General features: G+C 41.2%; 1 protein-coding gene and 1 pseudogene across 14 annotated transcripts in view; both read left to right on the forward strand.

Annotated features, from left to right (window-relative positions):
• The first annotated feature begins 8,990 nt into the window (after positions 1–8,990).
• Positions 8,991–9,604, forward strand: LOC116564776 (annotated as a pseudogene).
• A 6,016-nt stretch (positions 9,605–15,620) lies between these two features.
• ANO10 (anoctamin 10) overlaps positions 15,621–22,680 on the forward strand; it is a 233,691-nt gene continuing 226,631 nt past the window's right edge. For 13 of the 14 annotated variants that reach the window (XR_004275084.1, XM_032298102.1, XM_032298109.1 and 10 more), the window contains exon 1: positions 15,621–15,752. The gene's annotated coding sequence lies outside the window, so the exon portion shown is untranslated. The remainder of the gene's footprint in view (positions 15,753–22,680) is intronic. The other variant, XM_032298103.1, reaches the window with a different exon arrangement.

Consider the following 22,680-nt stretch of genomic DNA (forward strand, 5'->3'; position numbering starts at 1 on the left):
ATGCATGCTTTAATAGGAGTCATTATGATCAAAATTTTCCAATCTGTATTATTTTTATTAACACCATAAAGGCATCTCAAAAAAGCTTCCCTTCTTAACTTTTTGTAAATTGTGATCAAGAGGATTCATATAAATCGCATAATTTCAACAAAAATATCTATTTACTTGTAAAAAATATTCATCTCTTCAATTATAATGCAAATTGGAAGGTTATCCTTATAAATGAGTAGTTTATAGCCTGTTAGCCAATGACCATTTAAACATTTCAGTCTGGGAAGACACAATTTTCAGGAAGAATAATGTAGAGCTTGGGTTTTCACAAGATGATCTCATTAAGAATTTTTAACTTATAGTTCAATTAAACAAAGTATCTCAGTTTAATCTGCTTGTATTTGAAGATAAATGTACACATTTTCTTTATGCTTTATGAAGGAAACAATTTTTAAAACTTGATGAATTCTGCTTTGGATATTTTTATGATTAGTCATTCATTGCTGCCAGGGATATTCTTATACTGTTTTCAAAACAGGTAGTAAATCCCACTAGTTCTAAAAGAGGAAATGACAACTTTCTGATTTATCATCCAACAATGGTTACTTTTTGCCTCATAAGTTGTTTCCATTAAGACAAGATAAAAAGCAAGATTTGAGAGAGGTTCATGGATCAACTGGAACAATCTGCTTAGTTCTACAGAATGGAGTTTCTGGGCATCATTCTCCATTTCTGTGCACAGAGTGCTGTGATGCTCAAGAAGAAACAGCTCAGTGCAGGCAGAGAGTGCGCTGCCCTACTGATCTTTCATCTGGTAGATGAGACAAACGCCCTGACACTGTCTTTTGGGCTCTTCTATGTTTCTTCGAAATTTTGGCCTTAATTCTCCATGATCCTATTGTTTCTAATTGGGGCATTTATTTGTTTATTTGTTTGTTTTGAGTTGCAGTCTCGCTCTGTTGCTCAGGCTAGAGTGCAGTGGCACGATCTCGGCTCACTGCAGTCTCCACTTCCCCGGTTCAAGCGATTCTCCTCCCTCAGCCTCCTGAGTAGCTGGGATTACAGGTATGGCTAATTTTTGTATTTTTAGTAGAGATTGGGTTTCACGATGTTGGCCAGGCTGGTCTTGAACTCCCAACTTCAGGTGATCCACCCACCTCAGTCTCCGAAAGTGCTGGGGTTACAGGTGTGAGTCACCGCCCCCAGCCTTTTGTTTGTTTTTTTGAGACAGGGTCTCACTCTGTCACCCAGGCTGGAGTACAGTGGTGCGATCACAGCTCACTTCAGCCTCCACCTTCCAGGCTCAACTGGTCTTCCTACCACAGCCTTCCTGCTAGCTGGGACTATAGGCATGCACCACCACACCTGCCTGGCTAACTTTTATTTATTTATTTGTAGAGACAGAGTCTCACCATTTTGCCCAGGCTGGTTTTGAATTCCTGGGCCCAAGAATCCACCCGTCTTGGCCTCCCAAAGTGCTGGGATTATAGGCCTGAGCCACTGCACCGAGCTAAATGGGGCCTTTTTAATGGTGACAAAGACCAGGTGTTTTTCAGTTTTTGAGACTCGATATATTTAAAAAAATAAAGAAATACCAACTCAGGGTTATAAAAATATTAAGTGTTAAATACTTTCTTTTCTTTTTTTTAATTAAAAAAAATTTTTTTTTTAAAGGCAGGGTTTCACCATATTGGTCAGGCTGGTCTCAAACTCCTAACCTCAGGTGATCCGCCTGCCTCAGCCTCCCAAAGTGCTGGGATTACAGGTGTGAACCACCGTGCCCAGCAAGTGTTAAGTACTTTCAACATCCACATTTAAGAAAGTATGTTTATTAAACACAAAAATATAAGACAATATAATGATATGAATTACAAGATAAAGGATTTGTGAGAGATATTAAATTCATTATATATAATCATTACTACTGTGGTCTGTTAATGAGACACAAGTTTAAAGTTACTTTGAAGGATGTTTTCAATTATGAATTACAAGATAAAGGATTTGTGAGAGATATTAAATTCATTATATATAATCATTACTACTGTGGTCTGTTAACGAGACACAAGTTTAAAGTTACTTTGAAGGATGTTTTCTTTCAATTCTCTCTGTATATCTCTGTAACTACTTCTGTACCCTCAGAGATGATGTTTCAGTTTAAACTTGTGTATGTGAAATTGAGCCAAAAGACTCTCTGGGCCCTGAAACGACCTTTGTAGCAGATGCTGCCAGAGTCCTTCTCTTATCCCCTCTGGACTCTTCACCTAATCTGATGTCAACTGCCAGTATGTGCATCTCCTTGCCTGAGGGCTCTTCTGGTGGCAGGAGTCCTTGCTACTCACAGAAATGGTCACCAGAAGTGCCAGAAAATTAACTTCCCTTGGCCAGCAGTCCTCAGCCAGCTCCTCACTGACACTGATGTGCAGGTGTCTCCTATGGTGGTTGCTGGAATCAACCACAATAGCAGCCTTCTTGACAACTTAGCCTTCACTGGCTGCCTTCCTTTCCATCTCCCTTCTTCATTCCCCTACCTGTGTCTCCTGGGCTTTCCTTTCAAATAAACAGCTTGCACTAGAATCCTTGTCTTAGGGTTGCTTCTGGGGACACCCACACTAAGACAACTCTGTTTTTTGTTTATTTTTTTGTGTACTTGTTGTTAAGGATTCACCATATAAAAATGCTAACCTCTCTCACACTGGACCACTCAAAGAGAAGATAACAGAGCTTACCAAATTATACAAACTGAAGAAACCAAAACTATAATGTGGGATCAAGTCAAAGACTCTTAAAACATTACCATTCTCTGTTTCATCACATAGACTAAAGGACTATATTTACTTTATAAAAATCAAAATTCATCTTCAGCCATGAACTTGTATTTACTAGAGAATACTTGAATAGCAGTGTAATATCTATAGGTTATATGGCCAGATGGATGGATTTTTATTTAAGTCTAGAATACATGAACAAGGACTTGAAGTGTTGTTGAGGGTGATCTAGAGTTCAGATGATTAGCATTTGACATCACACAGTGTTCTGGCACTCAAATTTAGCTCTGAATATCTTGCTCTCTGTGCTTGAGGAGATGGATTCCAGCAATAAGTGTCCTAAATGACATGTAGGCTATTACATGTGGAACATGTAGAACATATCCTTGTTCTTTTGCAGTAGGACCAAAGGAGATCATGTTGCTGCACATATTCCCAAGAAAAACACTGATGGCAGTAGCATTGCATTTGAGGCCCTTTTGCATCAATGACCCTCCCTCCCTCCTTTCCTCATCATTCTTCTGCCCCAGCTCCATGGACTGCTCCTTGTGTCCCTGGTCCATGCCGTACTTTCCTGCCTCTACGTATCTGCTCATGTCTTCCTTCTTTCTGGAATGCCCGTCTATCCCACTTCCCACCGGCTACTTAACTCACACATGCCACAGGACCACATCTTTCATCAGACCAGTTCACATACCACATCCGTCATCAATCTTCCCATGAGACCCTCTAGCTTCAAGTAGTTTATCTCTCCTCTGATTGCCTGTGCCCTCCTCTGATTGCCATTCTTTATTTTATATTTATGTGTATAGATGCCTTTCTCCCCTTCATAAGTGTGAGCTCAGTGAGGGCAAGGATCATGATATACCTACCTTTAAGTCTTCCAGGTGGTCACCAGATGGGAGTAAATAAAGAAATGCAAGAATTTGAAAGCCACTGGATGAAACTGAAGTGCTTCTTGTTTTAGATGTTTCACCTGCCTTAATATTAATTGCTTCTGGAGGGTAGAGATGTGTGTAAGACAAGAATTTCAGGTAGGAGGAAGACAGGAGTATGCATACACGTACCACCACCCCAACATGTATGAAATCTGTATCATACGTAACATTTATATATAAGTAGTATATATATCCAAGACATTCAAAATAAGCTTGTTTACTCTGGAGAGAAAGACTGGGTGGTTAGGAGACAGGGAAAGACACCTACTTTTAACTGCCTACACTCTTAATAGTTTTTTATTTTTATACTAAGTGCCTGTATTACACCTATCTTAATTTTTTTTAATTATTGAAAGACATGTAAAAAGGAAATCTAGCAATCTTTCTTTTACTAAGTTGTATAACTCTGAAGATCAGCTACCTGTGTAGGCTGTAGAATATATTTCTGCTAGGAAAACTCATGAGTTGTGCTGGTGACAAGGCTACTTCTAATTGTTAGGAGGTAATTCTACATGAGTCTTTTGTGTGTCTGCCCATCTTCTGAGTAAAGACACGGACATCCTTTGTTTCAAATTATTAAATATCTTTTGGAAGATGTTTGTATAGAAAACAGCCTTGAAGATAGTTTTTACCCACAAAGAGAGGGCAGAAAATTTTTTTTTTTGCTGTCCAGGGTAAGAAAGATAATGTTTCCCTCAGGTTAAGCAGATTTGCTAACAGTCCCTTGAAAAGACCAGGGTTAAAAGTATGAGTTTTGTTAGCTATGATAAAATTCATTTATTGTGTAGAATCCATCCGTGCTGTTCCACAATGTTCCCATGGGACTTGGGGAGTAAGGAGAACTGACACAAACATGAAGCCCATGCTGACTGCTACACAATGAGTAATAATGTCCTTTGTCTCTGACCCAGGAGTCTTGTGTCTTCTGTCAACAACCATGAAACTGTGACAGGCTACCTTATTATTAGCTCATACATGTGGTAAAATTTCAACCCCTTTGTAGTTCTTGACAATAATGATGCAGATTCTGATAGTTAAAATACCTATATTCATCAAAATCTAAATTTAGAATGAGCAATTCTTTGTTGAGTAATTTCATAAAGGAATTCAATTATCTCAATGGCTTTATTCTAGGAGTGTATTAGACACATAGAAGACACAGGAAAGATCCATTAGCCATTTAGCCTCTTCCCTGCTAAGACAAGAAACTGAAATGGCATTGTGAGCTAAACTCTGTCCTTGGCCATTTGGCAGTTGTCAAATGGTCATTATGTTGTAGGTTTCCAGGAAAAACACAGTGGAAATAAAACAACACTTTCCCCAAGATATTTAAAATATCTATATGGTATTTTATCCACTCTAACTTGTATTCAACACTACAGGGAGGATAGAAACAGTTTATCTTGGTGCAAAAGTTATTGCGGTTTTTGCCATTACTCTCGATTTCCATTCCAACATAATACTTGCCATTGAGAGTAATGGCAAAAACCTCAATAACTTGTGCACCAACCTAATATTTCTTTCCAGGAGGATGAGATAGGTCTTTTAATACATGAAAATAAATTTCTTGTTTGTTATTTCAAAATAGAAAACATCAAAAACGTCTTCAACAAAAATGTAATTTTTCTCTTCATTTTATTTCTTCTTGAAATGTTGAGACATTTTAAATGTGATGTGAAATACCTGGCTATAATTGATTTGATCTAAAGGTTGCTGTTATATTGAAATAGAAATTTTTATAATCAGAATATTAATTCCCTTTACCACCCCTGCTCTTTATATAGATTTTTTATTCGTTGCCTGCTAGAAGCTAAGTGTTCACATCTAAACTATTTTCATTATGTCATAGCTGCCTTATGAAGGCTGTCCAAACATGAAAAATCAAATCATGAATTACCTCCATTAAAATCCGAATCATGTTGGGAAGAGTTTAGGATGGCAGTCAAGTCTATTATAGAAACTGTGTAGTGCTGCATGGAGATGCTGGAATATATTTAGGGCAGCAAAACATGTCCAATGCATCAGTCACAGTCCTGGCAGGAAGCAGATGGCATACTCCAATTTGGTAATTTGAGTGGAGTTTTAAAAAGAGACTATTCACAAATGTGTGAGCAAAGTTTAGGGAAACCATGAGGATTGGTGGTGCACCCTGAAGCTAGTAATCACTGAGTCATTGCCATTCTAGGCCTGAAGGGCAGGGAGTGGAGCAGTTACTCCACTGTTATGGAGAAGGCTGCCTAACTGGAGCTGTGGCCTTCCATCGAGGGACATGGCCAACTCACCATGACTCAGCACAGAGAGAGCCAAGGAACAAATACTCTGACCTCACCCTCTTACCTCTCTCTAGTCTCCTGCCAGTGCCCCTATTAACTGCACCCTATCAGGGACCAGAGGACAAGGAAGCCTATTGACGCATTCATAGAGGCCAGCCTCTCAAAGCACAGAGGATGGAGAAGGGTAGAGGGTAGATGTGGGCAAACAGAAAATAACCAGTATGGTCAGTTTAATTCAAAACATTTTTCTTAAGCACTGAACTCTGTATCATATTCTGAAGGAGACAGTTACCATTTTGTAACTTTTTTTTTATAAGCACTTAATTTTGCCATAGAAAATAATGGGTTCTCTGCATTCATTGAGGTAAGTTGGGTGTGTTATGTAGAATCGTGGAATTTCCAAGTTGAAGGGGACCTAGAGGTTATCTAATGAGTCCCTCTCATACAACAAGAATATTTTTAAACAAGTCTTAGAAAAAAAATTACTATGTTTATGCCAAGTATGAAAACCTTTTAATAGCTGGAACTCCTGACTATTTTTTGCTAATAGTAAAACCCTAATTTATAGAAAATCAGTTGGCAACTCTGGTTTGAGAAGGGTGGATACTATAAGCATTCCTCCTTTCTCTTAGAAACCACTCAGTAGTAATAAGGCCACTGTGGAACAGAAATGAAAACCCCACCTTTGCAAAGCAAGGAATCTCAAACTCAAAACCACACAAAACACATGGGAGTGGTATCAAGGCAGTGAGGATTAGTAGGAAAGCTGGCAGAAGGGGTTGCAGATCTCAAATGACGCTGGTGCACACTCCAAGTTAAAGGGCTTGGGGGAGGGGGTCACAAAGCCAAATCCTAACCAGAGGTGCAGCATGTGGAAGACAGAGCTGAATGAAGATGGGGACAATTCATGTATTTGCAGGAAGCAGTCTGCCAGTGAACATGGAGGGAAGACCACATCAACAGCAGCCTTCCAGCTGCCTAGTTTTGGGCTTGGGAGAAGTAAAGGCTAATGCAATTCGCTCACTCAACCCGAACCATGAAACTCCTTCCAGCCAGGAAACTGCACTCTACTAACATGCACCTCTTGCATGTAGTTCATGTGAGAGAAAGTGAGACAACTGATCAAATATGAGCTGGTAGCACTTCAAAAAAAGTGAAAGGAAAAAAAAAGCATCAAAGAAAGAAAGGAAAAACTGGAAGCAGTCCATGAAAGGACACTAAAGAATACTCAGCAAGGGCCATGAAGAGCAGGAACAAAAACAATGTGCAAAATAGAGTTTAAAAGAATTTGATAGAATAAGTTATCATTTTAAATGTGGAGGTCACAGTAGGACTCATTGAGAAAATAATGTTTTGAGCAAAGTCTTAGGGAAATGAAGGAGTTACTTGTACTCTGGGGAAGAGTGTTCCAGGCAGAGGTAACAACCAGTGCCAAGGCTCCAAAGCAGAGGTACCTGGGTGCATTTGAGGAGCCGCAGTGTTACTTGGGGCATATATACTCATAGGAGGTTATCTCATTGTGAAGTCTGTACCTTAACATTCTAAACTCCCCTTCCTGGTTTCATGTTGTTGTTTTTTTTTCTCTGAATTTAACTTTATCATAATCTTGGCTTTATTGGTGTTTATATTTGCCTGGTGTGTCTTTGCCCATCTTTTAAAACTTTTTGAATCAATTCATTTTAGGCGTGTCTCTTACACAGTGTACAGAGCTGAGTTTTAATTCATCCAGTTTCAATATCTTTGTGTATTCACAAATGATTTTAGTACATTTATAATAATTGATAGGACAAATATGTTCGTCCTAGTGCTGTCATTTTATTTTCTTAGTTCTTATCTTACTTGACCTGGCATCAACATATGGCACAACTCCTCATTAATTCAGATTCTTCGCTTGCTTCTGAGACACTGCTCTTCCCCTTTTTCTGGGTTCACCTCCCATCTCATTGGCCAGTCTTTCCCAAGTTCCTTTGCAATTTTCTTCTCTTCTCCCAACTTCTTACTACTGGAGTTAATGACTGAGGCTCATCTCTTGGTCCTCTTCCCTTCTGTAGCTGCACTCACAACTTTGGTGAGCTCAACCAGTCTCATAGCATTAAATATCATCTTTGTGTTGATAACTTGCAAATTCTTACCTCTAGTCAACCTTTCTCCTGAATGTCAGAGGCCTATTTACTGATTCAGATTTCCAAGAGGCATCTCAAAACCCCAAGTATCCATCACAGGGCTCCTGAATTTCTCCCAAATCTGCTTTTCCTATAGTTTTACCTACCTCAGTTATCAGTTGACTCTCCTTTCTCTCATACTTACATCTCATATGTCATCAATTTCTGAAAATTCTATCTTCAAAATATTTCTAAAATCTAACTGCTTCTCATCACTTCTGCTGCTACCACCCTGGTACAATCAATCCATCTCTTGTCTCAAAGGTTCTAATAGCCAGCCTCCATCCTTGTGTTTCTGCTGTGTATTTCAACACAGAACCCTGAGTAATTCTGTTAAGATCTAAGTCTGAATAATGTTGCTTATCTGCTCAGAATTCCCCAGTGACTCCCCATTTCTTTCAGAATAAAGGCTAAATAAGGAAACCTATTAACAAAACTCAAAATCACTAAGAAAAAATATAACATGACTGTCTCCATTGATGATGAAAAGGCATATAATAAAATTCAGCATTCATCCTTAATAGGTAAAGAATTTCAATGAAATAAGAATTGATAAATTCTTTTTTTTTTTTTTTGAGACGGAGTTTCACTCATGTTACCCAGGCTGGAGTGCAATGGCGTGATCTCGGCTCACCGCAACCTCCGTCTCCTGGGTTCAAGCAATTCTCCTGCCTCAGCCTCCCGAGTAGCTGGGACTACAGGCGTGCACCACCATGCCCAGCTAATTTTTGTATTTTTAGTAGAGACGGGGTTTCACCATGTTGACCAGGATGGTCTCGATCTCTTGACCTCGTGATCCACCCGCCTCGGCCTCCCAAAGTGCTGGGATTACAAGCGTGAGCCACCGCGCCCGGCAGAATTGATAAATTCTTAACGATAAAATGTTTATCTCAAATCCAAAGTCAATCTCCTCCTTGCTGAGTAAACACCAAAAACATTTTCTTAATACCAGAAATAAGAAAGGAGGAAAAATTATTATTATGTTCAGATTCTATGACTGTAAACTTGGAAATCCTAAAGAACCAACTACTAATAGATGAATTCTGGTCCCTTGCTGCGGGGTCCTCACTCACGGCCAGGTCGCAGCCGTTGTACTGGAAGAAAGTCGAGTCTGCAGCAGACAGGAAGTGCCATAATGCTCCAGTATTATGAGGACAAGCTGGAGGGCGGTCCTACCCAAAGGAGGACCTGGGCATGTGTCTGCTGCTGTCGGACTGTGTGGTCCAGGAAGGAAAATCCCCTCGGCAGTGTTTGAAGGAAGGATACTGCAAAGCTTTGAAATACTCATTTTTTGAGTGTAAAAGATCAATGTTGGATACCAGGGTAAGATTCAGAGGAAGAAACGGATATTCACACATCATGTTGAAGCCAAGATGAAAAACAACAAAGAATTTTCTCTGGTCATTAACACAAAGAAGCCAAAACAAGAAACATACTTTTTACTACATCTGTTTGGTTGGACTAGTTTTCCCCTCCATGGCACACTGAAGAAAATGGATGAGTTCTGTTTTTGAATATGTATAAAGTAAATGATTCTATTGATCCAAGTTATTTTTAGAAGAAAAACCTAATTGAACAGTTATGGGTTGGGAGCATAATAAATGTGTTTTGAGAATTGTTCTAAAGCAGAGAGAATGGAAAGGTTGTTATTTGCAAACTTGACTCTTCAATTGAATTACACAATTTTTACAGGCAACTCATGTGACTGACAGAGTTGATAACATAGTCCAGAAGATGACTATTGGGAAAGTTTAGGATAAAACTTTTTCTTTTGTTCAATCTTTCCTGTCTAAAATAAATTTGTTTGATTCCTTAGAGAAGAAAAAAAAAATAACTACTATAAACTATGAGATTTTATTCTGAGTATATTAATATACAGAAATTAATGATATATATATACATGCAACAACTAATCAGAAGATATAATGGAAGAAACAGTTTCTTTAGCAGTGAGAAAGATAAATTACCTAGAAATAAACTCTATAAGAAACGAGCAAGATTTATGTAAAGATGTATAGGGGTTGGAGTCCTAAAAACAATATCAGCCTCTCCAGTTAGATGTACTCTTTTGGTATCAAGCAGGTGGAGGTTAGGAAACCATCCTCATGTGGCTCTGGATGCCTTCCCCTGAATAGGAAGGTTGTGGCTTCTTTGTCACAAGTTTCAGACCTTATTCTTTAGCTTCCTGGGTGATAAGAAGCAGTAGTGACTCTGGCAGCTTCTTGATCAAACTCAGAAATCCCCAGATCACAGATTAAGGTGTCCACATACAGACCATGGCTGTGGTTCCAGGCCTAGCCTGGCTCCAGTGGCCTCAGACCCAGCAGCTCCCTTGATAGACCAGCCCAGTAGAGTTGTTCACTCCAAGATGTCCAGCCCAGAGCTGCTACTTCAGGCCTTCCACAGAATTTGTAAGAACTTAGTTCTCTGTATTAAATATCTTCCTGTGTAAAATACACAGAGTGATTTCTGTTTTCTGCACTGAAATTTGACTGACAAGTTGGTATTGGAAGTGGTTGTAGAAATCAGACCCTGAAACTGGGAATCTGGGACTGGCTGGTTTTGAAGACCATGGTGGATGGTGGCCTTGTCACTTAGTGGAAAATGGGATGCTGTGAATCTAGACGCAAAGAATAAAAATTATGTACATTATCACCTTGGATGAACAGTGAAATGACGTGGTCACCTTGGATGAACAGTTTACTGACAATGAGTCTTCAGTGGCTGCTACTTAGATGGTTATGAAGGGAATGAGAGATACAGGAACAGCTAGGTGGGTGGGTGAGTTGACTTTTCTGATTGTATTGTAGAGTTTAAAGAAAGAGAATGAAGTACTATGAAGATTCAAAAATTAAAATCTTATGAGTCTTGCATATAGATAAACCAATGGATTGATAGTATAGAATAGAAAGTTCATAAATAGGAAATTTAGTATATGATAGTCGTGACATTTAAAACCAGTAAAGGAAAGATGGATTATTAATGAAATGGGGTTAGAAAAATGTATAGCTATTAAGATATAAAATTAGATCCACTCCACTTACCTCACATGAAAACAAATTCTTGATTGGTCAGATTTTTAAAGTAAAGAATGTAACATCATGAGATGTAAAAAACAAACCCTGGAAGGATCTAAAAAATAATTGAGGCCAGGCATGATGGCTCATACCTATAATCCTAGCACTTTGGGAGGCCGAGGCAGGTGGATTACTTGAGGTCAGGAGTTTGAGGCCAACCTGACCAACATGGTGAAAACCCATCTCTATTAAAGATACAAAAATTAGCTGGGCATGGTGGTTCATGCCTGTAGTCCCAGCTCTTGGGAGGCTGAGGCAAGAGAAGTGCTTAAACCGTTGAGGCGGAGGTCACAGTAAGCCAAGATCACGCCACTGCACTACAGCTTGGGCAACAGAGCTAGACTCCATTTAAAAAAAAAAAAGTAATTGAAGAGAGGTGGAGATCTTTCTAAGTATGATACAACCCAGAAGTAGTAACAGAAAATTTGGTAAAATTGACCAGTTAGAAAAAGTTTTCTTGGCCAATAAACAAAAACAAAAGCAAACAAACAAAACAGCATAAGAGAAATAAAAGGACATGACAAACTGAGGAAAATTTTGACATTCATAAGAAAAATGACTACTCTTACTATTATATAAAAAGTTTCTATACTTAGTAGAAAATTAGACAATGTATATACATAGATAGTTCACAGGATAGGAAATACAAATGTTTCTTTAACCTGAGAAGATGCTCTCAACCTCCCTCTTCACAAGAAAAATACCAGTTAAAATATTTTTTTATTAGATTGACAAGTTCCATTTCTGACCAAAATAGAGTAAGTCCACTGCTGCCCATGTCTCCTACTGATTGATCACTACTAAAACCTCTAGATAAACTATAAAGAATAACTACCCAAGGACTCTGAAAAGTAAATAATAGCAGGCAGATTGGGCAGGGAACTCAAACCTGAAGAAAGACTGATACAGGAGTGGTGAGATTCCTGTTTTTATTTTTTTCTCCTCTACCTCTTCGCTTTGATCTGAAGACAGAATGAGTTGGGAATTGTCAACCAGACACTATCAGCAAAACATCAGAGAGAAGCCTGACCATGTAGCCACAGGACCAGGAAAAAAGGCTGCTGCAAGCTAGAGAAAGTGGTAGAAACTGCTGATTGCTTTTTTCTTTCCCTCCCTTGCCCTGAAGCCATTCCCAGTCAGGGAGCTGCCTTGCAGTGGTACAGTGACATGGTCACCTGGGAGAAAACCTATCCTCCTGGACAGAGGAGTTGGGAAAAGGAACTCTTGGAAGCCAGAGAGAAGAACATGGAGGAAATCCCCCAAAAAAGACAAGTGGAGAAAGGAATCCCTAATTCTGTGTAATTGTTTGACATGTAGTCATAGGTAATGGATACAGTAGTTCCTCTTAGCTACAGTTTCTCTTTCCATGGTTTCAGTTACCTTCAATCAACTGAGGTCGGAAAACATTACATGGAAAATTCCAGAAATAATTCATAAGTTTTAAATTGTGTGCCAATCCGAGTATTGTGATGAAATCTCACACTGTCCCACTCCATCCCTCCTGCATGTGAATCATCTCTTTGTCTGGTGTACCCATACTGTAGGTCCTTGTGTTCGTCCATTCTCATAATGCTATAAAAAAATAACTGAGACTGGGTAATTTATAAAGCAAAGAGATTTAATTGGCTCATGGCTTTGCAGGCTGTGCAGGAAGCATGATGCTGGCATCTGGTTGGCTTCTGGGAAGGCTTTAGGAAACTTATAAGTGAAGAGGGAGCAGGCATATCACATGGCCAGAGCAGGAGCAACACAGAAGAAGATGCCACACACTTTTAAACAGCCAGATTTTGTGAAAAGTCACTCACTATTTTGAGGACAGCACCAAGAGGATGGTGCTAAATCATTCAGGAGAAATCTACTCCCATGATCCAATCACCTCCCACCAGGCCCCACCTCTAATACTGGAGATTACAATTCAATGTGAGATTTGAATGAGGACACAGATGCAAACTATATCAATGCTACATGCCTGTTAGTCACTTAGTAGTCATCTAGGCTATTAAGTTAAAAAAACATAAATATACAGGGTTCAGTACCATCTGTGGTTTCAGGCATCCAGTGGGGGTACTGAAACATGGATAATGGGGACTACCATATGGGGATCTATGTCATTAACTCAGGTTTGCCATTTATGTTATCCAACAATTTACCATACTTAACAGAAATGTGTTAAGTTTTAATGTGTTAACAGTGGAAATGAAATAAGATTACCCATGAGAAAAGGACTTTTATGTTTCCATTCAATTTTTTTTTCCTAATTCCTCCAGTCACATAAATATAAGAAAATGAAGTTATATGAAGGATGGCCATAAGTTCAAGGATAAGAAGATAGGAAGAGTACAATTTAAAAACAAAAGTCTAATGAGTAATTTATGTCTAAACTTATTGAAGTTCATAAATAATTTATCCTGATTTTCAGAACCTCTTCTGGACATACCCACACAGGACCTACAAAAAGACAGCTGCACAAGAGCTGGTTAATAATGTTGTGAGCTGACATGCTAGCATCAGTGGTCTAGAAAGAATGACAAACTGCTCCTACCAAGTAATTAGTCTTCTGCTCCTTTCTTTAGTCTCCCTGCCTCCTGCCTGGAACCTGGTAGATCCAGAGAAGGGTAGAGAATAAAGAGCAGACCAGCCTTCTCCCCACTGTAGTTCGTTAAGGCATCGATCTGGCCAAAGCTGGATGTACGGAGGCAGAAAGTGTCCATTCATTTTTTTATTTTTCATTTCATGTTATTGTTTGTCTACTATGGACCTAACACTGTTCTAAACATTGGGGATAGGGTAATCCTCCATTATCTGCAGGAGATACATTCCAAGATCCCCAGTGGATGCTTGAAACTGAGGATAGTATAAAACTCTATGTACACTATGTTTATTCTTTCCTATATAAACATACATACCTATGATAAAGTTTCATTTATAAATTAGGTACAGTAAGGGATTAACAACAATGAATAATAGAAAAGTTATAAAAACAGACTGTAATAAAAAGTGAATATGGTCTCTCTCTCCCTCTCTCTCTCTCTCTCTCTCTCTCCAAATATCTTATTGTTCTGGCCTCACCTATTTTCAGACTGTGGTAGACCCTGGGTAACTAAAAACACTTAAAGCCAAACTGCAGATAAGGGGGAACTACTATATATCAATGGACAAAACCGGCAAAAATCCCTGCCCTGTGAAACTTACATTCTAGGGAGAGAGACTGACAATAAATGAAACAACATAAAATGTTAAGTCAGTAAGTGTGGGGCAGGCGCGGTGGCTCATACTTGTAATCCCAGCACTTTCTGAGGCCAAGGCAGCTGCATCACCTGAGGTCAGTCGTTCGAGACCAGCTTGGCCAACATGGCGAAACTCTGTCTCTACAAAAAAAATACAACAATTACCTGGGCGTTGTGGCACACGCCTGTAATCCCAGCTATTTAGGAGGCTGAGTCAGGAGAATCGCTTGAACCCAGGAGGCAGAGGTTGCAGTAAGCCAAGATTGTGCCACTGCACTCCAGCCTAGATGACAAAGGGAGACTCTGTATCTCAAAACAACAACAAGTCAATAAATGTGGTGGACAGAAGAAATAGGAGAGCAGGTAAGGAAATGGTAGGAGGGGGAGGAGATAAGAAGAGATATTAGGTAGGATGGTTAGAAAGGGCCTCAGGGAGAAAGTGAGAGTCCAGCAGACTGAGGGAGGTGAGGAAGTGAGCCAAGCAGCTATCTAAGGGAAGAGCCGTCTGGGCAGAGGGAATGACTGGGGCAAAGACCCTGAGTCAGGAGGTGGAGGGTGTCTGGTTTGGCGAGTTCTAGGAGGAGCAAGGGTACCAGTGGGGCTGGAGAGGAGTAAGTAGGAGAGTAAAAGAGGTTTTCAGAGAGGTAAGAGGCTGGGAAACCCTATAAACTATTGAAAGGGATTTGACTGTAGTTGGATGTTAGGTTTTAATTATAAATGGATCTGCGTTTTTCACAACTTGAAAGTGAGCTACAGTTAAAATGAGACTTCTTCTTATACCCGAAAGTGACCAGAAAATCAGGCCCTGGTCTGTAAGAGATGGAAGAGGGAAATGTGAAGGAGCGTATTCCTTTTCCCCGCCCCGATCGCTCACTGTTGGAGACCTCAGCGGCGTGCCGCCCCAGCTCGGAGTGACAGCCCAACCAGGCCTCTTCCTTCTCGGCCCCGCCTCTCCCGCTGCCCTCCGGATCCCGATGGGTGGTACGGTATGCTAGGCACGCCCCTCCCTTTTTGCAGGCCTGGGTTCCCGTTCCGGGCGACAGCCCAGTAAGGGCCGCCTTTTGTTTCTCCAGATCGGTTCCGGTCAAGGTTCTCCTCCAAGGCGACCGCCCAGTGAGGCCCCGCCTCTCCCGCCGTGGCCCCGCCCCCTCCTGCGTGCGACCGCGTCTAGGCTCCGCCGAGTCCGACACGCCCAGCCCTCGCCGGCGCCCACCCCTCAGGCCCGGCCCGCCCCCGGCACCGAGCGCTAGCTTTCCCGGCCTCCGGTTGTCGCCGGCTCTCGGGCCCGCCCCCGAAGACGTGGAGTGGTGCGGCGGGCGGTGAGTGGGGGAGGACACCACAGACCCCCAGCTGTCCGAGGCGCAGAGCCCGGCTCCGTGCAGTGACTGAGCCTCGGCCGCTGCAGCCTCCAGGGGCTCCTCCCGGCAGCCGCCCTGCGTTCCCTGGGCGCTTCTCGGTGTCGGCACCCCTGGGGATGGGAAGTGGGACCAGGATGGGCGCGGAGGCTGTGGGGGCAGGGACGGGTGAAGGTGTTATGGGGAGTGGCGGTCGCTGGGGAGGGCAGAGGTTTGTGGAGGGGGTATGGGTCTGAGGGCGAAGGTTTGAGTCCTGAGAGAAACGCCGTCAGGCGGAAATTCGGGGCTGGTGGAGTCAGGATGGGGGATGTGGGGGCCTCAGCGCTCTGGGAAAGAAGGCAATGGGTGGGGTTGTCGTCGGAGCGGAGTGAAGGGTGCTCTTTGGAAGGGCCAGCTTCAGGGGCCCGGGCTTCTTACTTCCCGGCAGTCCCGCGATCAGGGCGGGCTAGGCTGTCTCCAGGCGGGGTTGGCCGGAGCGGAGTTGCAGGATAATGCTCACATGAGGTGATTGGGTTTCCAGGCTTTTGACTGGGACATACTGTACAGTTTAAATAATAGACACCTGTCTGGCTAGTGCCCGGGACACCTGAGAAACGTGAATGGAATGGGGTTCTCCCCTACAGGCGGCGTCTGATTTTTCGGGTGCCTTCACAGTGCTAGCATTGGTGTGCGCTGCCTTCTGTAAAACCTTATTCCAACAGGACGGTGTATGGAGGTCCCAGGCTTAAAAGGTGCAGCTGAGGTTTATTAAGACTCAAAACACAGTTGTATCATATTGCCTCAAATCCTGCGGAGTTTAAATCTAATCCTGTGGGGTTTAAAGCGGTTAAATCCACTTTGTACTGCCTACTTTCAACTTAAAGTCCTACAAGTCTAGAGGACGAGATGTTTTCTAAGGGACCATTCTGCGTGATAAACAATTTAGAATTCTCTGTGGAAAGTAAATCGTCTGTTCTGAACAGCTGTTGCTGAAATAATCTTAGAGTTGTAGACGAAGAATGAAATTTAAAAAATCTAAAATAATGGAAGGGCATAGAAAAAGCTTGGTAAATTGGAGTGTGTGTATGCACTTAAACCCACTGAAACCTTTTTTTTTTTTTTTTAAGACGGAGTCTTGCTCTGTCGCCCAGGCTAGAGTGAGGTGGTGCAATCTTGGCTCACTGCACCCTCCGCCGCCCAGGTTCAAGCAATTCTCCAGTCTTAGCCTCCTGAGTAGCTGGGATTACAGGCACCTGCCACCACGCCCGGCTAATTTCTGTGTTTTTAGCAGAGAAAACACATTTTTTTTCTCTATGGGATTTCACCATGTTGGTCAGGCTGGTCTTGAACTCCTGATCTCAGGTGATCTGCCCACCTTGGCCTCCCAAAGTGGTTACAGGCATGAGCCACCGCACCCGGCCAACTGTCTTTCATTGTAGACTTGGAAGACAGAGAAAAGTATAAGGATGAAAATTAAAATCTGTAATTTTGCCACATGTATTAACATTTTGATGCATTTCTTCCTAATTTTTGTATTTTTGTGTATATGAATATACACAAAATTGGGGTAGTATTGTTACATAATTGGAGTAATATTGTTATATTACTTCATACTATTGCTTTCTCTTTCCACCTTATATTTTCTCACTTAGCATTTTCGTGGATCACTATAAATTCTTCTTAAACATCTTTGAAAATGCTTGTATAATCATTCATCATATGGATTCATTCTTTTATTAAATATTAGAGTTTTAGGTATGTGCCTAATACTGTGCTTGGAGGTGAAAAAATCAGTGTTGCCCAAGATAGATGTATTTGTCATGGCTTGCATGACAGCTGTGGTATACTAGCCTATTGCTCATCTATCAGATAGCTAAATTGTCTCTAGCTTTCTGTTTTTATAAGCAATAAAGTTTTGTTTTAATAGTTACAAGCTCTTAAGTCTCATGTCATACGTGAATCAAAAGGTATTTTTAATGTGTATGAGTTTTTGTGTGTATGTGTTAGAAAAAGGAAATTATGGATTTTTTGGAAGAGGATTTTTTTTTTTTTTTTTTTTGACAAGGTCTCATTCTGTTGCTCAGGCTGGAGTGTGTGCAGTGGTGCAATCATGGCTCACCACAGCCTCAACCTCTGGGCTAGGTGAGCCTCCTGGGTAGCTGGGACTACAAGCACGCTTCACCATGTCCAGCTAATTTTCTTATTTTGTTGTATTTATTGTAGATACAGGGTTTCGCCATGTTGCCCACACTGGTCTTGAACTCTTGAGCTCAATGGAGCTACCCACCAAAGTCTCCCAAAGTGCTGGGATTACAGCCCTGAGCCACTATGCCCAGCCCCTGGAAAAGGCTCTTTTTAAAAAGTTTTTTATTTTGAAATAACTTTAGATTTACAAAAAGTTGCAAAAATAGTACAGATTTCCCTATGCCCTTCACCTCGCTTCCCCAGATGTGAACATCTTATATGACTCTGGTACAATTATTGAAACCGGGAAATTTACATTGATATAATTCTATTAAGTGTAATAGACAGACTTATTCAAATTTCACTAATTGTCTTGTTAATGTTTATGATCCAGTCAGGGATCCTACACTGTATTTAGTTGTCATATGTCCTTAGCCCTGTTTAATCTGAGCATCCTCCTAAACAGGATGACCTGGTGCAGACTTGTAAAGTAAAGCAGGCCTGCTAGAAAGCATACATCTACCCTGAATTCATATCCAAAACTCATCCCTTAGAAGGGGATATTTATCTCACTTTTTTTTATGTAAGTAGACTACTGTTTAAGATGTATAACCAATAAGGTGCCTTTTAATTACTTTTATATGCCATTTCTAAATCACCTGGGAGTTACAGAATAGAAAGGATGATCTGAGTAATCCATGCTTATTATCGCTTTTATTAATCTATGAATTGGCAGTGGGAATCTTTCAGAAGTAGAGTGCCAGATGCTGACTCTAGTCCCTGGGTATTTTGGAGGAAAGAGTAATGACCTTTACTCTTTACCAAGCATGACCAACTTGTCCCAGGTTTAAAGGTCTGTGTGTCTTGGGAACGTCTTCAGCCCAGGGCTACCTCATAGCCTCTAGAGCATTTCTACTAAGAAGCCACAGTATATTTCCGATATTATTCTAGCCAAAAAAAGCAAACTCTTGGCAGTATCTAGGGTAATGAGAGTAGATGGAGGCATGAGTGAGAGGAGGAAATATTCTTGTTTTCCTCACTGGTGCTTCCATGGCTAGACTCAGCTGGGTGATTATGTGCAGAGGTCAGTGCAGCATCTAATCAGGCCTGGGCCTGGACGTTGTGGCAGGACTGTCTTCAGTATCCTGTGTCTCCCCTCTCCTGTACCTTCCCTTCCTGTGGAATCCTGAGGGCATGGCGTTCCCTCAGGGAGTGGCCCTTACCAGCTTCCCTAAATTATCTGTGTTACCAAGAAACAATTATAATAAGGATGGGTCTATGTGGGGCTGATTTTCTACTCGTGTCTGTCTACATGTGTGACTCCCCAAGGCAGCTGACCTAGGTATCAAGGAGGGAGGCTCCCACAGTTGCTCTCACAATTAACTGCCTGCCTGTAGGTAAGTAGTGTCTCCGCATCTTAGGTCCTCTGGAGATGGCCTGGCCCTATTTTTGCCTGGCCATTAAAATTGCAACTTTTGTCCTACGGAGATTCCTCTCATCTTCCAGCTTGGGCAGTGTGGCCCTTCATTTTTCGCTTACTGAAGTGAAGTGTTTTCTATTCTGCTTCATGACCGAGAATACTTTTGGTTCCTGTTTCTCCTCGAATCTGGAATAAGGTTATATATTTCCTTCTTAACCTTTGAATTTGGAATAATTCCATTGACTTTTTTTTTTCTTTACTCAAACTCAGGAAGAGAATAATACACAGAATAAACACTTCATTATTCTTTTCCTGATCCTTGTTAAAATAACTCCCCTCTCTCCTCCCCCCTCCCAACCTCTCCGTGGTGAACTCACTGTGTGTTTCTCTACATCTTGACCACCACGGTCGGGATTTACCTCTTGTGGGCCAGTGACCCAGTTATTAATGTAAAAGCCTCATGAATCTAACTTATTTGTAGGTCTCTCTTTGGCCCTGTACGCAGTTCAACACCTGATAACACAATTTGGAATTGCTGTCTCTTGATCCCGTGTCCCAAGGCCTGTGTGGAACCTGGCTGCTCTGTGCCTTTTAGTCACCCTGGCTACTGTCCTGGCTGAGAGTCCTGATCAAAGGAGGATATTGGCTGCAATAGCAGAAATTTTCCTACTCTTTGGTGCCCAGGAACTCTGTATGTTGAATGATTGATTGTTTTTAGATTGGCCCCAACTGGAACCATAAGGTTCCTGCTACAACTTCAGGAACACTTAAAGCCTTCATATCTGCATCTGGTGTTTTGGTTCCACTTTTTCATTTTGTATGCTTGGTAACAGTAGAGCAAGTTCCCATTAAGACCCTCTGGTAAAAGTAGATTCCAGAACTCAGTTTAGGCCAAGGCTTCCATGAGGCTTCTTGTTTCTACCACTTTACATTTGATATTTATGTCATTGAGCCAGTTAATGGGAGGAGAGACTGGAGCAAGCCTGGATTCCACTGGCCAGTGAACTGCAAGATGAAAGTCTGTCACACCCATAATTCTACTGCATGTAAAAACACAGAGAGGGGCAGCAGTAGCCCAAAGAGAGGGCATACCCAGAGGTATTACTATACAGAAGTTCCCTGAGGAGTGGACATACCCAAGTGGGATTACCATATGGGCACAGACATTTCCTGAGCAGAGGGCACCCCTGAATGGAATTGCAGGGACAGAAAGAAGAGACGGCTTAAGTAAGCTGGCCTGTACATGCACTGTGGCATGACGGCCGGCACAAGTGTAGAGTGGCTGAAAGTGGGCACAAGAGGAGCAGAACTGGTTCTTACTGTCACTGCAGTATTCAAAGCTCCAAGAGCATCTTATGCCCTGGAGCCTTAAAAGGGCCAGACTTACCAACTTCCACTAAAAAAGCCCAGCAGCCTGTCTTCCCCTACCTACATGGTTCTCATTGCATAAAGCAGAATCAAAGCAATGCCAGCACTTGTGTTAGTCCTGAGGTTTTTATTGAGACTAGCTATCATTTACAGCATGCAGCTGCATGATTGTAGCAAGGCTAGTGTTATTTCTATGATGGGGGCATAATATGGACTTGGACTTTATTGGCTGGTAGGTTCACAAAAAGAAAAGACAAAAGGTTGTCTTCTGATGGCAGGGTGGTGTTCAAAGAGCATTGGATTCCAGTTCTGCTTCTGCCACACTGGTGGTGTGACTTTGGGTCTGCATAGCATGATAGTGAGGGACTAACTGATCCCTAAGACTCCTTCCCCTCTTAAAGAGCCTGTCATTGTTCAGCTCCCTGAAGCTTTGCAGGCTCCTGGGTAGGAGCTGGATAGAAGGTGATGTGCTTTATATATGGATCCTTTTATTTCGTGTATGGTTGAATAGAAGACATTTCACTGTTAACCTTTTCTCAGAACAAACCAAATTTTAAATCTAGGTAGTTTTTATACAAGGTTGCCATGCCTTTAGTCTGGTGAAGAAAAGCAAAATATCTTGTATTATATAGTTTAAAAATATCATTTGGCCTTAACTAAAGTATATATTCTACATTTACTGTTGAGAATGTGAAGCTTCTGTAGTATTTTCCAAATACAGAGCCACTTTTTTTCTGATTATAAAAAATACCCACTCATAGGCTGGGCACTGTGGCTCACACCTATAATCCCAGCACTTTGGGAGACTGAGGCGGGTGGATAGCCTGAGGTCAGGAGTTCAAGACCAGCCTGACCAACATAGCAAAACCTCATCTCTACCAAAAAAAAAAAAAAAAAATTAGCTGGATGTGGTGGCGGGCACCTGTAATCCCAGGTACTCAGGAGGCTGGGGCATGAGAATCACTTGAACCCAGGAGGCAGAGTTGCAGTGAGCTGAGAGAGCACCATTGCACTGCAGCCTGGGCAACACAAGCAAAACTCCATCTCAAAAAAAAAAAAAAAAAAAAACCCCACTCATTAAAAATCAAATTAAAAAAAGTAATAAAATAAAAATCATCCCAAATGCTATTACTTAGGAAGAATAATTTGGAGAAATATATCTGAGCAGCCATTGATGCAGTTTTCATTCATATAAACACACACACACACACTAGCTTGATGTGTGCATATACACATGCTTCAGGAGGTGGACTTTGGTGTCAGGCTGTCTGGTTGTGAATCCCAGCTCCACTGTTTGCTATTGCAAGATGTTGGACAATCTAACCTCTTTTACCTAAGTTTTCTTATTGGTAAAATGGAAGCATTAAAATTTCTTCTTCACATAAAATGTACACTGGGCTATGATTTACCACTTCCTTGCATGTAGTAAATCATTAGCAAATGATAGCTACTATTATTTTGCTATTGCTATCTATTTATTACATATATTTATATGTGATCATACTTTACATTTTTTACCTTACAATGTATTAGGAAATCTCTCCGTGTTAATAAATATAGTTGGGTCTGTATCTTAATATTAATGGCTCTATCGTATTGTACCATACTTTTGTACCATACTATTGTACCATACTTTAGCCAATTTCTTGTTGATGGACATTGAAGTATTAAGTTGTTTTTGCCATAAATGCATAAATAATCTGTAATGAACTTTTATATGTATATTTGGTTTACTTATTTTTTAGATAAATTCCACAAAAACTGTAATGAACTATATACATATTTTTAGCTTTCTTTTAAGAATTTGGTGAAACCCCGTCTCTACTAAAAAAATACAAAAAATTAGCTGGGCATGGTGGCGCGTGCCTGTAATCCCAGCGACTCAGGAGGCTGGGGCAGGAGAATTGCCTGAACCCGGGAGGCGGAGGTTGCGGTGAGCCG

Source organism: Sapajus apella, unplaced genomic scaffold, assembly GCF_009761245.1.
Source record: "Sapajus apella isolate SASKATOON/1434 unplaced genomic scaffold, GSC_monkey_1.0 scaffold38, whole genome shotgun sequence".
NCBI classification, from domain to species: Eukaryota; Metazoa; Chordata; class Mammalia; order Primates; family Cebidae; genus Sapajus; species Sapajus apella.